This window comes from Triturus cristatus, chromosome 2_1, assembly GCF_964204655.1.
Source record: "Triturus cristatus chromosome 2_1, aTriCri1.1, whole genome shotgun sequence".
NCBI lineage: Eukaryota > Metazoa > Chordata > Amphibia > Caudata > Salamandridae > Triturus > Triturus cristatus.
This window is the reverse complement of record NC_140581.1, coordinates 90,033,643-90,050,218: the sequence shown is the minus strand read 5'-3', so window position 1 is coordinate 90,050,218 and position 16,576 is coordinate 90,033,643.

Below are 16,576 nucleotides of genomic sequence, written 5' to 3'. Positions count from 1 at the left end.
CATAAGTCACCCCTAAGGGCAGGGTGCTTGGTAAGTAAAAGGTAGGACATATATTTTTATGTTTTGCATGTCCCGGTAGTGACACACTGCCTTTTCATTTTTCACTACTGTTAGGCCTACTCCTGTCTTAGGTTAGCATTGAAATTCCTAAATACACGTTTAAGCTGTAACCCCCAATCAGAGAGGAGTAGCTTTTTCATGTTTCATATGTTTGGAATGGTATTGATAAATCCTACTTACTGATGAAGCTGGGGTTAGCATTACTAATTTGGAAATTACACTTTTAGAACGTGGACATTTCTCTGCACTTGATGCTCTGTGTGTCTGACAGCCTGTCTCCAATACAAGTATATGGTGGGTGACAGCTACACTTGGTGCATTCTCTCTAGAGAGCCACAGCACAGGACGGAGTACCCATCTAAATACATCTGTATTCTGATGCCCTTGCCTGGGCAGGATGGAAGGAAGGGTCACACACTTCACTTGAAAAGGTAGGGTCCTGTCCCCACACAAAGGGCAGATTTACCCCTCATAAATAGCCTGGCAGACAGGACTGGGCTGAAATAGGAAGCTGTGCACTTCAGAGAGCTGCTCTGAAGACACCTCCCACATCAAAGGAACTTTTGGGTACAAGTACTGGGTCTCTGACCCCCTAAAATCAGACCCTTCTGGATCTTGAATTGAACCTTTGTCAGAAGGGCTGCTATGCTGCTTGAATGACTCATCTTTGGACAGCAGACGTGGAAGGCAAGCTTTTCCCTTGTATTGCCATGTTGCCTGCTGCTCTCTGACACCGCTGAAGGAGAGCTGGACTTTGCCTTCACTCTAAGCGATCTCCAAGTGTTGTTGGTTTGCCTCCTGTTGCTTGACACTTAGGGAATAAAAATCCCTATCCTTGTTCCTGTGCCTGGCTCACTGAAACATGGATTCTGACACATCTCCTGGCTGTGTTTAACAGAACTGGCACATCAACCCTGTTGCAGGAGTAGTAAAACTGGTGCAGAGAATCGGAAATAGAGCTTTACCTCCAGAGACTGACGCATCGGACAGCATACTACAGCGGCTGCAGTTTAGGGAGATCGACGCAACCCCTTGACAGCGAGGCAGAATCCGGAACATGGCCCGACGCCTCTTCGGAATTGACCATCATCTTCACTGCCTGGAGAAGATCGACGCATCACGCTGTTTGAGACCAGTAAAGGTACTTTGTGCACCGGGTCCTGCATTGGCTTGAGCTTCCACAAGGTCGGCCTGAATTTTGACTTTGCCCCAGTCCAGCACGACCTTAAGTAACCTTTTCAGCGCTTTAATGCATTTATTCTTTTACATTTCAATATTTCAGCTTCTATAAATTGGACTTTTGTCATTTTGGTCTTATTTTGATCATAATATAATAATCTATTTTTATAAATATTTGTGGAGTCTTTTTGTGGTGTATTCATTGTGTTACTGGGTGTGTATGTGTTGAACCAATACTTGATGCGGGATGAAGTCCTTATAGGCTGAAAGGACTCACTCATGTTAGCACTCCTTTGCGATGAATGATCGCCTTAAAAATTCAAGATTCCGAATGTCATATATCACATTGGTTTATTCCATTTCATAATCCAATATTGTGCTTTTTTGTTCTTTAGTGAAACAATCTTAATTCAAGACAATTCGAAGTGTATATGGACACTTATTCTTCGGATTCACGGGGTTAACAAAGAATAATCCCCAATGCATTTCGGGTCCAGCCCTTCTTCGGGGGATTCTCCCTGTAAAAATTAAGAGGAACTACTTGATCCATTGGTCAGAATGCGAACGCAATGATTTAAATTTCCGTAAGTGTGAATTATCACCCTCAAATAGTGATTTTGTGGTTTTCAATTCAAAACATAGAAATACGAGTGTCTGTGTGTTAACAAGAAGTATTCCATAAAAGTAAAAAGAAAAATCAACTGTAAAAGTTAACCACAACCCGATTAGTTGAATGGTTTGTGAAAACAAAATCATGCTGTTTAAATGGCCAACGGACGGTGGTTCACGTGCTCCGTGAGTCTTGCGAGGCTCGTGTTAACTGGTCGTAAACGTACGTAGAAAAAACAAGAGCGATGTCAATGCAATCCTAGAGGCGCGTGTTACAAGCTGGTAACCATGCTTAAAAAGAAAATTAATGTTGGTGCAATCTTGTATAAAGTGTGGATTAATACCTTGTGTTATGAAAAATAAATGCCGATAAAACGTGACTATTGTCAAATCATAATAACAGCAGCGTCGTACCTGTGATTAAGCTCATAAACCGACCGTAGCCCGTTCGGCGTCCTCCCGTTATGGTGTAATTAAAATGTTGTGGTCTTATGACCCGGATATAAAACATGCAACCCGGAAGTAGAACATACGCGTCGGTAATAGAAACTAAAAACACATGTTCAAAACAACAAAATGTAATGAGTGTTACACACAAGTGTGCAACTGAAATACGAAAAAAACGGTTAATAAATAAATAATAACCATACTCAATTATGGCTAATTACAACAACGTATACATGGTTATATCAGCGAAAACTGGTATGAATAATTAAAGTAAATGGTATACATAATTATGTCCGCAAAAAGACTGGTATACATAATCAAATAAATGGTAACCTCTAGTGACCTCACGTCAGGACATGGAAAACGGATAATTCAAAATATTAAATGCATGCAACTGCAATGTTGTTTTAAAGGTCCCAGCTGAATTCCATTCTTTAAGACTCTACCTGCCTTGCATCAATGCGCTACTGAATAATATTGCAAAAATAATATTTTAAAGATAACAACTAAATTACAAACGTTCATTGAGACCCTTGGGACTCAGGGAATTAAGTTTATGAATCCAATACAGTTCACGTTGCAACAAGAAGGTTTTGTTGTCTCTTCCTTCTTTTATGTCTACTTGTTCCAGTATCAGGTATCTCAGTTGACTAATGTTGTGGTTATTTTCTGTGTAGTGTACGGCTACTGTGGACTTCAGGTTTTTTAGTCTTATGTTGGTTTTGTGTTCCACCAACCGTGTTTTCATTTTTCGTTCAGTTTTCCCTACATAGGGTAATCCGCATGGGCATTTTAGTAGGTACACTACGTTACTAGTGTCGCAGGTGGCAGACACTAAGTTTGATTGGAGTTCCGTACCTAGGATGCAGTAATGTGGTACCCTTTATTATGTTATCACAACTGCCCCAATTATGGCATGGAGTAGTGCCCGTGTAATTAGGATTCATAGGGTTTTTCTTTTGTTGCAATAATTGTTGTAAATTCTTAGTGCGTTGATGGGCAAATATTAGAAAGTCCTCAAATATGCACTTGAAATCCGTTTCTGCCTGTAGTAGCGGCCAGTATTTGTGAATTATTTGTTTGATCCTATAGCTTTTAGTGGATAATTTAGATACGAATACAGATCTCTCCTTTTTTGTCTGTGTGTTACTTTTGGGTTTCAGCAATTCAATCCTTTCCTTTAGACAAGCTCTAATCTCTGCTTGTTTTAAGATTGCTTCCGGATATGCTCTCTGTTTGAATTTCATCATTGTCTTTTCTTTGTTCTCTTGATATAACTGCTCAGTTGATGATATGCGTCTCACCCTAAGTAATTGAGAATATGGAAGGTGTTGTTTTAAGCTCATTTGATGGAAACTTTGAAAATGTATAAGATTATTCCGGTCTGTAGCTTTAGTGAACACTGTAGTTGCCAGTTTGTGACCCTGTATCATGATGTCTACATCGAGAAAATACATTATTTTCTTGTCCAAAGTGTGTGTGAAATGGAAACATTCATCAATGGAATTAATCCCTCTAATAGCCTCAAGTAACTTTAGTTCAGATCCTTTCCAAATTAGAAAGATATCGTCTATGTATCTGTAATATGTCACTAGGTTCTCAGTCAAGATGATTTTCTAATGTGGTCAAGTTCGAACCTGTCCATGAACAGATTTGCGTAGGCAGGGGCTGCACAATTGCCCATAGATGTTCCGGATAGTTGAGTGTAGTACTGGTCCTGCCAGACAAAGTAGCTGTGGTATAGGGTAAAGTGCATGAGTTCTGAATTTTAGATAATCATTTTTATCACTTTCAAGAAGAAAAGATTCCATGGCTTGTAATCCTAAATCGTGTGGGATGGAAGTGTATAAGGATTGTACGTCGATGGTACACAGAATAAATTCCATATCTTCACTTAGTGAAATGTTTTGAATTTTCACCAAAAAATCTGTGGTGTCTTGCAAGTGTGTTGCCATTGTCCCAACTCTAGGCTGAAAGTGTCAATCTATATACTTCCCTATGGGCTCATGTATTGAATTTCTTGTGCTCACTATAGGTCTGAATGGAGAAGTGCTCAAACTTTTATGTATTTTAGGGATCATGTATAGATATGGTGTACTTGGATTGCTTTTTATTAAAAATCTTTTATCACGGTCAGGAGGGAAAAATTTAACAGAACCAGATAAACCAATAGCCAAGTTTACCAGAAGCCAAAGAGTTTAGTAATCAACATTTCCAAAACCGAATTATCCACTTTTCAAATTGAAACACTACAAAAAGGCCTATCCTACGTCACCACATATGAATCTAACAAATTAAAAACTCAGATTTGTTTCTTTAAACTCATGAGGAATCTCCGGCTTAAACATTTTTTCAAGAATATAATAACATCAAAACCTGATGAGACACAAGGGTCATTACTAGATTTGAAACCAACGAGTACTTTTCAAGCGCCCATGAGCCATAAAGTACTTGACTCATTTGAGACAGTTGTACAGAAGGAGTTACACAAGATATTTAAGAACAATCAAACTCGAAGACCAATCTTAACCCTCAAAGAACGGCAAGCCATAGCTAGTTTGGCTATCAATGAGAACATTAAGTGCTGTAAAGCAGATAAAGGTGGAGCACTTGTAATCCTTAACATGCAATTTAATTTGGAAAGCATACAAACACATGTTTCTGACAATACCACCTACATGCAGCTGAATTCCAACCCAACCCGCGAATTCACTAGAGTATTGACTATCATCGTTAATAAAGCTTTAGATATGGGTACCATCAATGACCGTGATAAAAGATTTTTAATCAAAAGCAATTCAAGTACACCATATCTATACATGATCCCTAAAATACATAAAAGTTTGAGCAATCCTTCATTCCGACCTATCGTGAGCACAAGAAATTCAATACATCAGCCCACAGGGTGAAGAACCGGGCCTTTAAGGGCCTGGCGGCGCAGGGCACGCCTGAAATCTCAGAGTTCACCTGCCTTGTTGTACAGAGACACGGAATACTCTGTTAGCGTAGAAAACCAAATTTATTAGGTGCAGCTACGCACAGTTATCCAAGAAGTACATCAGTGGTAGGTTCTCAGGAGACTGCCACTTTACTCCGTGGCTCACAGTCTTTTATAACCATATACCCACAGAAAAACACTCCCCATGCACCAAATATTAGCCAATAGGAAAACATTCTAAACAAGGCACCATGTAACCAGAACGTCCCCCTTGAGTCGCGTTCTTGCCCGACCCCATAAGTCAATCAATGACAGCACCTATAGGTCAATCAGTAATGGCAGGACGTGTTTGTGTGCTTCAAAGGACGACTTGCAAAATAGGATAATGCAGGGAAAGAATACCGAAGGCCAACAGATAGCTGGGACAAGGATTAGTCAGTCTAGACAAGGATTAGTCAGTTCGGCTAGTTCCTGGAATTGGCTTCACAACAAGGAAGGGGGGTTATTTGACACGTAGCAGTACAAAGGGCAGAAACACTTCGTTCGCCGAGCTGCCTTAGGGAGGGCAACACAAAATGGCGATGGAATACAAAATGGAGTCGAATCTAAATTACCTCAGACCCTCCTTTTGCCATTACGCAGGCAAAACACACAGACTCACGTTAATCTGAGTCAATGTCAATAGCCATGAGGTCGTCAAGCTGTTGCTGCAACATCATTTTCATATTTTCTGCTTTCTGTGAGACAGGCCTTGGAACACACATGGTGGCACAAAGGCCGCAGATAGCAGGACCACATTGTAGACGGAGGCAACATGAGAAGATAATGGCCAAAATCATTCCAATGAAAGTCAGTACTTTCCATCCCCATGTGGACAGTAATCCTCAAAACCATCCTGTCAACGACGAATCTCCTTCGTCCTGGTGAATGGACTCAGCGATCAGATACAATTTAGAGATGGCCTGGTATACTGTAGGGGCGTTGTCAGGTATGTAAATGCAACAGCTGGATCCAATCAATTTACATACTCCACCACGGTCCGCAAGAATGATATCTAAAACCATCCTGTTTTGTAATGTCATAAGGCGGTCCGCCTGAAGCTCGGCTGGGAGGTTACTCAGTGCCCCTACAGTTTCATCTATCGTTGCCTCAACAACTCGAGTGAAGTACCTCATGTTTCTGCTATTGGCCATAGGGCCCCAAAATGGGAGGAATCCTTTGAAAAAGTCGCCTCCCTCTTGTCCTGCTATATCTTCTGAATCAATGACGCCCCTACTGTACCTATTTTTGTGATGTCCCGAAGGGGCGGTATATGTCGGAGGAAGGAGAAAAGCCACGTAACATGACCCTGAGAAATTAGTTGGTAACCATGTATAGGCCCTGTCATGGCAAACAAAATACGTTCCCTGAGATGGCACTAATGGTGGAGAAGTCTGAGATGCATAGGTATATGTATGTGCACAAGAGCTCGTTCCCAATTGGGCCTTAGCATTCTGACCATTTCCTTGGAGACACAAGTGGCCTCGGTGGGGTACAGTCCTTATGGGCGGGGATCTCTTTCGTCTGGCCCTATCTGTAAGGCTAGTAACGTAACGGGTCACGTTCCAGCCAATGTATGCCCGTCGTTCGTCGGCGGGGAACTTATTAATTTTACTGTAATATTTGGTCATAGCCCATATTCCCTTTACCAGAGGGTCATGACTAACGTCAACCCCACTGTGGTAAATAAAATTCCTTTACCTGGACTGAATTTGATACAGAAACATTATAAAATAGCTCAGTAAATGAGAGGCAGAATCCGTGATATTAGAGGTTCGGAATGGGCTTTATTCCAGTGATCGATTATAATCGGATGCTCCAAGTTCCATCACCACGGGGGTTCAGGAAGTGAAGTACATACTTTATTGACAAGAAGTAACTTTTATAGTACATACATTACAATGAAGCGAATACAGTAGGCGTAACATTTGATAAGGAAATTGACGATTTGTCTGCGTAACCAAAAATGGGTGTAATAAAGAGTAAAAAGGAACATAATTGGTTATGATGTCATACATAGGTGGATCTATAAGATAATACTTGGCCTAGATGCGCGCGCAGCAGCATGACGTGTAATTGACGTGTAACTAGGGGGTGAAGGGGACTTTGACATTTAGCTCTACATGTGGAGACAAAAAGTCTGGGGGGTCAAGTCAACCTAATCCCAAATCATATCTAACATCCTATGTTTAAAGAACTATGTTATCCAAGAAAGAAGGACTCTCGGACAGAATCTATTCTATACTGACTGTGCGTGCGTGTACAAGCGTCTAAGTGTCTACACTGAATGCGAGGGGGTAGGAATATTCCATGGTAACAGGGCTATGAATTACTTGCATGAGGACAGAGAAGCCGGGCCTTTTGCTCGGTAACTGGAAGAATGTTTACTTAAACTACTAGGCAGGAATGCATCGGCTGAGGGGGAAGCAGATAATTCGAAGGTGAAATACAGTTCTTGGCAGGGAATAGGCTGATGTCAGGCTTCGGGAGTCGCGCAGAGAATGAAACAAAGTTCATGGTCACAGATGCAGGCTCAGACTGGAGCTTTCAGAGGCAGAAGGCAAGAGGAGTTTTGATGACAGAATCAGGGCCTACTTGCCTGGACTGTAAAATGGCATAAGTGAACCATATAAAGCCGGTGGCCTTTCATATTTAGGAATGGAATATCCGGCCTGTTCATGGCGGATCTGACAGAGGACATGTTGACGGTGGACGCGCATGTACTTGCGTCTTCATAACTGGAACTGGAGGGAACATACATGTACTTGTGACATGCACATAGAACCGTTGGGGTCCAAGATAGGGGACATAACTGACCAGAAAAATCCATATTTCCACATTCCCTCCTTGTCCCCTACTTGCCCTTCAAGAGATATCAATCTTCATCAATCCATTGATCTGTTCATATAGCATCATTTGTTCTTCTTTCTTCTTCCGTGACGAATGAAATCTTGGTGTTGGAGTACACGATGTGGCACACAGACCACAGATCGCTGGTCCACATTGTAGACATAGACAACAACTGAATAGTATGAGAAGGCCAATACCTAGGAAGGATAAAACTCTCCATCCCCAGGCTGATATCACATTCCAAAACCAACTGGACCAAGTCCAAGTGCCTGGGTTCTGGTGTATCTGGCTTACAATCTTATGAAGGCGAGTGATGGCTTTATATACAGATGGCGAATTTTCTGGTATGAATACGCAGCAGCTTGATCCGATGACCCTACAAGCTCTGCCCCTATCAGCCAGGATGACGTCAAGGACAAGACGATTTTGAAGCACAACAATCCGCATAGCAGACTGCTCTTCTGTTAAATTGCCTAAGGCGGAAATAGTCTCATTCACTACTGCTTCAAGGGTTTTAGTTAATCTACGTATCAGCTTACTATTAGTAACGGTACCTATATAGGGAAAGATGCCTTTATTAAAATCTACATACTTGTCCCATGCTGTCTCAGTGTAATCGACAATGGGGAGATCTCTCCGCTCTCTGTTGTGTACTAAATGAATATTTCTGTAATAATCAGGAGGAGCCAGGAAAACAGGTGGCAAAAGGAATGCAATGTAGCAGGTACCATCCCAATCTAGAGGTAAACGCATATATGCAGTCTGACCACATACAAAGTAGGAATGGCGAGAAGCTCTAAATGAAGATTTGCCTTGATCACTGAATTCTACTATAGTAGTGCATTTACTATGGCCCATATGTATGGAACCAACCTTTCTTACACACAATTCACCCTTCGCTGGGAATACTGACATGGTGGGTAAGACTAGTTCAATTTCGGATACGACATTTAGAATCATGAGATTAGGTGTAAAATTTCCTAATCCATATACTTCATTTTCTAGATCAGTTCCTGTTCTTTTGGGGCGACCCTCCTTGTCAGGGTAGCAGACCTTGAGTAAAACTAGGTTCAGGTTTCCCCATACCCAATGATCTTGGTAAACTGCTGTGTCTGAGTCTATGGAATTGATTAAACTAAACCATGCTCCACAGGAGCCATTATGTGTAAATGGATGTGGAAAGAAAGGCAGGACTCCTTCATAATTCTGATAGGGAGGGAGTCGGCCACACACCCAACAATTGGTGGCATTACTAGTCTGATGGGAATGATGTAACATACTAATGAAAGTGTTATTGCGCAGCGCAAGTCTATAAGACAATTCATGTGGAGGTAAGTCACTAAAAGAATGTTCAGCAGCAACATTATAAACATGTCTAGAAATAGGGTAATATATGTGCAACAACATACTTGTAATAATTATTAAAAGACTCAATAAAAACAAAATTAATAATGTCACTATGCAGTGGCTACGCAGTGATTTACAATACGCCTGTCGTTTCAACATTTTCCGGGTATTTTCTCTACTCAGGTCCAAGGGATACATGTCAGAGACAATTCAACCGCTTCACCTTGGAGAGGACTTAAACAATCAAATTGCTCGACTTGTTGGGCCTAAGCTTTAGTTTGTAGTTTTCAGAGTTATTCGGTTCAACAAAAGGAAGTTTTGTGTCAGTCTGTGAGGGAGTGCAGGGCACGATGTCTATATCCGAAGATAGTCCATGAAATTTCTTGATATGACTTGAATGAATCCAGCCCTTGCGGCCCTCGATCTTCACGGCTGTCCTTGTGGTCAGCAGGACCAACTTGGGTGATTTCCACCTGGGCTCCAGCTGAGTCTTTCGGTCGAAATTCCTCACACAGACGAGATCACCCGGAACTACGTCATGGGGTTTCACCTCAGTGTTGTCGGGAAAGGCTGCAGCTACCTGTGAACGACAAGATTGTAGTGCAGACATCAAGGAAGCCAAGTAATCTGTCAGCATATTGCAATCAACATCAGTTATTTTGCGTGGTATAGGCGTCCCCCACATATTTGGTGGTCTGCCGAAGATCACCTCATACGGGGATAGCCCTGTTCGTGAGTGTGCTACCATTCTCATGTAAAAGAGTGCAACGGGTAACGCTACTACCCAGTCGACACCTTTCTCTCTGCATATTTTGGACATTCTGATTTTCAGTATCTGGTTATGTCTTTCTACGAGACCTGCTGCCTCGGGGTGTCGGACACAGTGGAATTTCCACTGATAACCTAGCAGAAGTGAAACGTGTTTCATTAATTCGGATGAGAACGGCTGGCCGTTATCTGAGTGAACAACACGTGGTAAACCGTATCGTGGGAAGAATTCTCGAACCAACTGTTTGGCAGTAGTCGGGGCAGTGTAATCTGAAACCGGGTATGCCTCTGTCCAGCGGGACAGAGCGCAGACAACTACGAGAACATATTTGAATCCTCGACATCGTTCCATCTGGATATAGTCCATCTGTAGGACTTCAAAAGGGTGATTAGGAGGATGAAATCCACCCTGTTCTACGGGAACGCTTTTTCCTGGGTTAAACTGACAACAGATCATACAGGTACGGACCTTTTGTTTGGCTGCTGCTCGTAAATGTTTATTGAACCAAATGTGTTGAATGCTGTCTAGCATAGCTTTTTCTCCTAGATGTGCTGGACTATGTATAGTGTTAATTATAACTTGGACCATTGAATCAGGAAGGAACCACACAGACTGTTCCTTCATCATCCATCCTTGGTCCGTTTGAATCCCTCCTAATTCAGTCCATTTCTTTATTTCGTCTGGTGTAGCATGTGTCTGTATGTCAATTACGTCAAGAGTAGGATCTTTAACTGTCATACAATGTGTCGGTGTCGGGACTATTGTCTTTGTCATGTCGGGGGTTTGAGTTTGAGCAGTCTGTTTAGCTGTTCTGTCGGCTAGATCATTGCCTTGGGAAATGATATCAGTAACCTTCGTATGAGCCTTACATTTCATAATTGATATTGCAGTGGGTAGATGTATTGCATCTAATAAGGCATGAATGAGGGGTCCGTGCTGAATGTGGGCCCCGTGAGAAGTTAAATAACCTCTCTCTCGCCACAGCACGCCGAAGTCATGTACAACTCCGAATGCATAACGTGAATCAGTGTATATGTTGACTTTTTTATTCGTGGCTTGAATACAGGCTTGTGTCAGAGCGATGAGTTCTGCGGCTTGAGCTGACAAAATATTTATACGCTTAGTTTCAATGACTTCAGTATCTGAGGTGACTGCGTAAGCAGCCACTAACTCTCCTGTACTTGTTCTCATACATGAACCATCTACATACAATGTTAGGTCTGGATCTGACAATGGGACATCGGTTAAGTCTTGTCTGGGTTTCGTCGTGATTGTAATAACTTCAATACAGTCATGGGCTAGTGGGTCTGTTCCGGTTACTGGCAAAAGTGTGGCAGGATTCAATGTGTTACAGCGTCTGATTTCTATATGTGGCTGAAACAATGTAAGTTCGTATCCTGTAAGTCGCGCTATAGTCAAGTGTTGTGTTTGCGTTCTATTTACAAGAACCTCTACTGCGTGTGGTACTTGAACTGTCAATGGATGTCCTAACACTATAGCATCGCTTTGTCTGATTGCTAAAGCTGTTGCTGCTACTGATTTTAGGCACGCAGGCAAAGCCTGAGCTACGGGATCTAATGTACTAGAAAAATAAGCACATGGTTTGTGTGCTCCTGCTTGTTCCTGTGTGAGTACTGACAAGGCAGTACCTTCGCGTTCTGTAACAAAGAGTGTAAACTGTTTTCTGTAACATGGCGTTGCTTAAACAGGTGCTTGACATAAAGCTTTCTTTAGGCTTTCAAAAGCTTGTGTATGTTCCTGAGTCCAAGGGAGAACAGTCGATGTGGCTGCCTCCTGTGTGGTTAACTGAATGAGTGGTTTTGCTAGAAATGCATACTGAGGGATCCACTGCCTACAATATGAAGTGAGGCCTATGAAAGCTCGTACCTCCTTTTGTGTCTTGGGTATTGACATGTTAGCTATTAACTGAATGCGGTCGGGTGTAAGCTGCCTTCCCTCCTTGGACAGCGAGTGTCCAAGATAAACAACTCGCTGGACACAGAATTGCAGCTTAGAAGGGGACACCTTGTGCCCTTTTTCGGCTAGAAATTGTAAAACTGTCAGCGATGCTTTTTCACATTCCGGTTCGCTTCTCGCGGTGATCAGCAGATCATCGACGTATTGAAGCAGAGCAGTGTTAACTGGCATGTGGATACTGTCTAGTTCTCGTTTCAGTGCTTGGCTATAGATGCTGGGGCTTTCTGTAAATCCTTGAGGTGCACGTGAGAATTTAAAGCTACGCCCATTTAAACTAAATCCGAACAAATATTGGCTTTCCGGATCTATTGGGACGCTGAAAAAGGCATTCTTGAGATCAATTACAGTAAAGAATGTTGCTTCGGAATCAATAGCTGTCAGTAATGATGAGATATCTGGGACCACAGGAAATTGTGGCACAATGCATTTGTTTAACTCGCGCAGATCAATAACCAATCGATATACTGGCGGGGCCGTAGGATCTGTTCGTTTAAGAATCGGAATTATCGGTGAATTACATACATTGGAGTCTGTTTCTACAACTACTCCTTGGGCAATGAGCTCGTCAATGATTTGTAGTAAAGCCATTACAGCATCTGGTGGTAACTTGTATTGTCGCATTCGTGGTAGCACCACTCCTGCCTTTAATGTGACTCGATATGGTGTAATATTCATGCAACCAACATCAGTAGGGCCTTGTGCCCATAGACGTGTAGGTAAAGTCTGCAGTCGGAGATCCATGTCTCTAGACACATAGTGACCTTTAAAATCACGTAAAAACAACCTTACTCCTTCCGGAGAACAACATATTATGGCTCCTAGAGCTTTCAGGGTCTTTATTCCTAACAAGTTTTCTGGACATGATTTAGTAAGCAATAAATCTGTAGTTCGGGTCAGAGGTCCTATCGTAAGTGGAAGAGGCTGTGATACTTCATTAACAATAGGTTTTCCTGAAAAACCAAGGGAAATATTCTGAGAGCCTGAGAGGGGTGCCCCTGGAACTTCACTACGTTTTATAGTTGTTCGACTTGCCCCTGTATCGAGTAAAAATTTTCTATCTTGACCTAATAATTCACTATGTACATAAGGTCCTTCTTGATCTACAGGAATCTCGATAAGGGGTAAGTCAACTTCCCTCTCTAGGCTAGTTCATGCGTAACGCTGATACTCAGGATATTCATACTGTGCGGTCTGATACATTTGTCGTGTTGTGGTTTGTGTGGCAGCAGCAGGCAACGGTGGTGCAGCTGGCACAAACTGTATTGGCTGTTGTGCGGCTGGCATGGCCTGGGCATGCTGCATAGCTCCTTGTTCATTCTGATCTTGTCTGAGTGGCCGTGATCTTTCTTGTGTTTTACCTATGGCGATATTATGTTTTAAAACTGGACAATCGTGTACGTAATGACCTGGCTTTTTACAATAATTGCATGTCCCTTTTACAGGTCCTGCTGAATCGGAATGTGTCATACCCTTTTTATGTCCTTCAGCTGGAACAGTCTGGGAAACTAGCATTTTCATTTTCGTGTCTTTCATGCGTCTGTGTTCATGTTCTTGTTCTTCTCTAATTCTATTGTGATGGTACTGTAACATTTGTAACATTTGTGATGGAGTGTTACCTTGCCAGGTACTCTCGAATTTTAATACTCTATTCTTTACTGGGGGCAGAGCATTTTCTACTAATTTTGTTACAAACAGATGTGGGTACGATTCGCTACTTGCTTTTATGCCACTATTTATACCAAAACATTTTTCAAATCGGGCATAGTAATCACTAGTGTCTTCATCTTGCTTCTGTTTACAGGCTGAAATTGTACCCCAATCTTCCTTTTTCGTAGTCAATAGACGTGGCAGTACCTGTACTAATAAACCTGGTAATGCTTTAGTTTTATCCCCAAGTCCTGCTCCTGCAGTTCGGGCCTTTTCTTCCGCTTCTAACACTGACCATTCTATCTTTTGGTCTCCTACCTCCCACTCTTTTTCCTTGAGTTTCTCATAAATGCCAGCAGGCATCAATACCTTTAATATTGTCATAATGTCGGGATAGGTATACTCTCCCATGAGTAACATGTCTTTAATTTCTCGGTGAAAACCCGCTGGATCTTTGTCATGACTGGGTACCACTTTCTTCATTTGTAACAATTCTATTTTTGATATGGGCGTATATACAAATACGCGCCTAAACTCGTTGTCCTCGCCTTTTATTGGGTGCACTTCTCGCAAGGGATTCTGTCTATCCATGTGATACGTGGTTCTTTCCTTGACGGGCAATGAAACATGCTCCGAGCATACAAAAAGAATATACTGCTTTCTTGATTCTAGAATTTCTTTAATTAATTTAGTACCTGGACCTCTCCATTTGTTCATAAGCAATTCAGTCAATATGTCAGGTAAGGGACCAGGGTCCGAATGCTGACTCTGATATAGTATAATGAGTTGTTGAATCATATAGATCCCAGCTAACCTCTGTTCATCTGGGGTGAGATTCAAAAATGTGCGTACTACTGTATCATCACTATATTTTCCGGGACTGTCCACCCAATGGACAGCTGCCCTGGCCAAATCTTGTTCGTCCATAGAATCGAGAAAATGATAACCCCTTCGTTCTCGGAGTAGCTTGTCGGCGGTTTGGAACGAATGCTCGTTAGACCTTATATTGATTATAGGTATTTGGAAATTCCTGCTATTATCTGGACATATCGGACGTATTGAGTCAGTATGACATCTAGTCTGATTCCTATTACAAGATCTTCCTCTACCTACATAGGCTATGGTGTCCGACTGTCCTGCGGGCAGTCCTGACCCTTCTTCCTCGCTTTGTTCGAACTCGTCTGTCTCTAATCTTTCTTCGTGTAGGCGTTCTATTTCTTTACGGATCTTTCGGCACATGGCTATTATACAATTTTTCTTGTCATGCCTCCCTTCTGATATATTCTGGCTCCATCTTGTAAGAATTTGCATTGTATCCGGGTTTACCCCCGGTCGGTCTTCATTTCTGATCACACAGTTTATGAGGAAACGTAACAGTTCCCCCTGTATCTCTACTTTCTGGTATTCCATAGCTCTGTTAATACATTCTGGATCTCGCCCTGTTTGGACAAAATGATATATATTATCTAGATGCGCAGTCATTCCTGGTAATTTCCCTAAATACACCGCGGCTCGTCTGATACGCAATGATGCCAGGGTCATTTCGTCCTCTTTACCGGGCACCGGGTCATATCTACAATCTATAAGAAGTTCCTTAAGCGCACGGGTACCTACGAGTTTGGGTGTACGTGAATGCGCTGACTCTTGAAAAGTAAGTTTATTTATTCTAGGTGGCGTAGAAAAAATATTGGTAGCACCTCCCGTGGCCCCATCTGGGGCGTCGGGTGTGAAAGGATTCGTCGAACGTGACACAGCAACTATAGGTGTGGACATAGCTATAGAAGTAGCTGTAGGAACAGATGCGGAAACAGATGTGCTTGCCGGAACTTGTGACTCGATCTGTTGCTGTAGGGATACGGGTACTGGATCTTGGTGTTGGACCTCCCTGGTATGCGGTCTATGTTGGGCGGAATTAGCATACTCGGGAGCTGCGTCATCTAAATATGAGGAAAGAAAAACATCTTCTGCGGTTCTAGGATGCCCCTTAGGATGTACCTTGATTGGGAATAATGGGGGTGGCAAGTCTTTCGGTATCTCCGGAGTAGCCTTAGGTAATCCTTCGGCCAGGAGGGGATACATACCATTCATAAGGGCATTTCTTTGTCTGTCCACTTGTTCTGATTTCACTCGGATACCTTCCTCAATTAATAGATTCTCTCGAACTTTATTTGAACTCTCTTTACTCTTCTCTTCCTGTCTACGTGCTTTTTCTGTGCGTCTATGAGATTCTTTACGCCATAACTCAACGGCGTCTTTCTGTGACTGTCTGACTTTCCTTTTCCATAACTCTTCCTCGACTTTCATGATGCACTCTGCATCCCAGGTCCCCGCTGCGGGCCACCTCTGACTTTCTGGTAATCCCTTGGTGTAGTCTACCCATAAATCAAGAAATAATATAGCGTCTAAGCCATGTTTGTGATACATGAAGTGCCCTGGAGTATCCCTAGGAGGAATAGGGACGGCTTCTTCAAGTACCCCTTTTCTAGTAGTGATCTGTCTTAATTTCGAAAAGAGCGGCATATTGACAACTGATCTGACACTTAATCTTGAACACACTTAATACGAAAGCACAATAATGAACAACCATTCATACCACAATATGCAGGACGTTTAACACATTAAACATAAAACATTAAACATTTTTTAACCTTTAAAATAAACAACAATGATGATCGTCTGCATAACTAATCACCAAGCATAACTCTTGACACTAA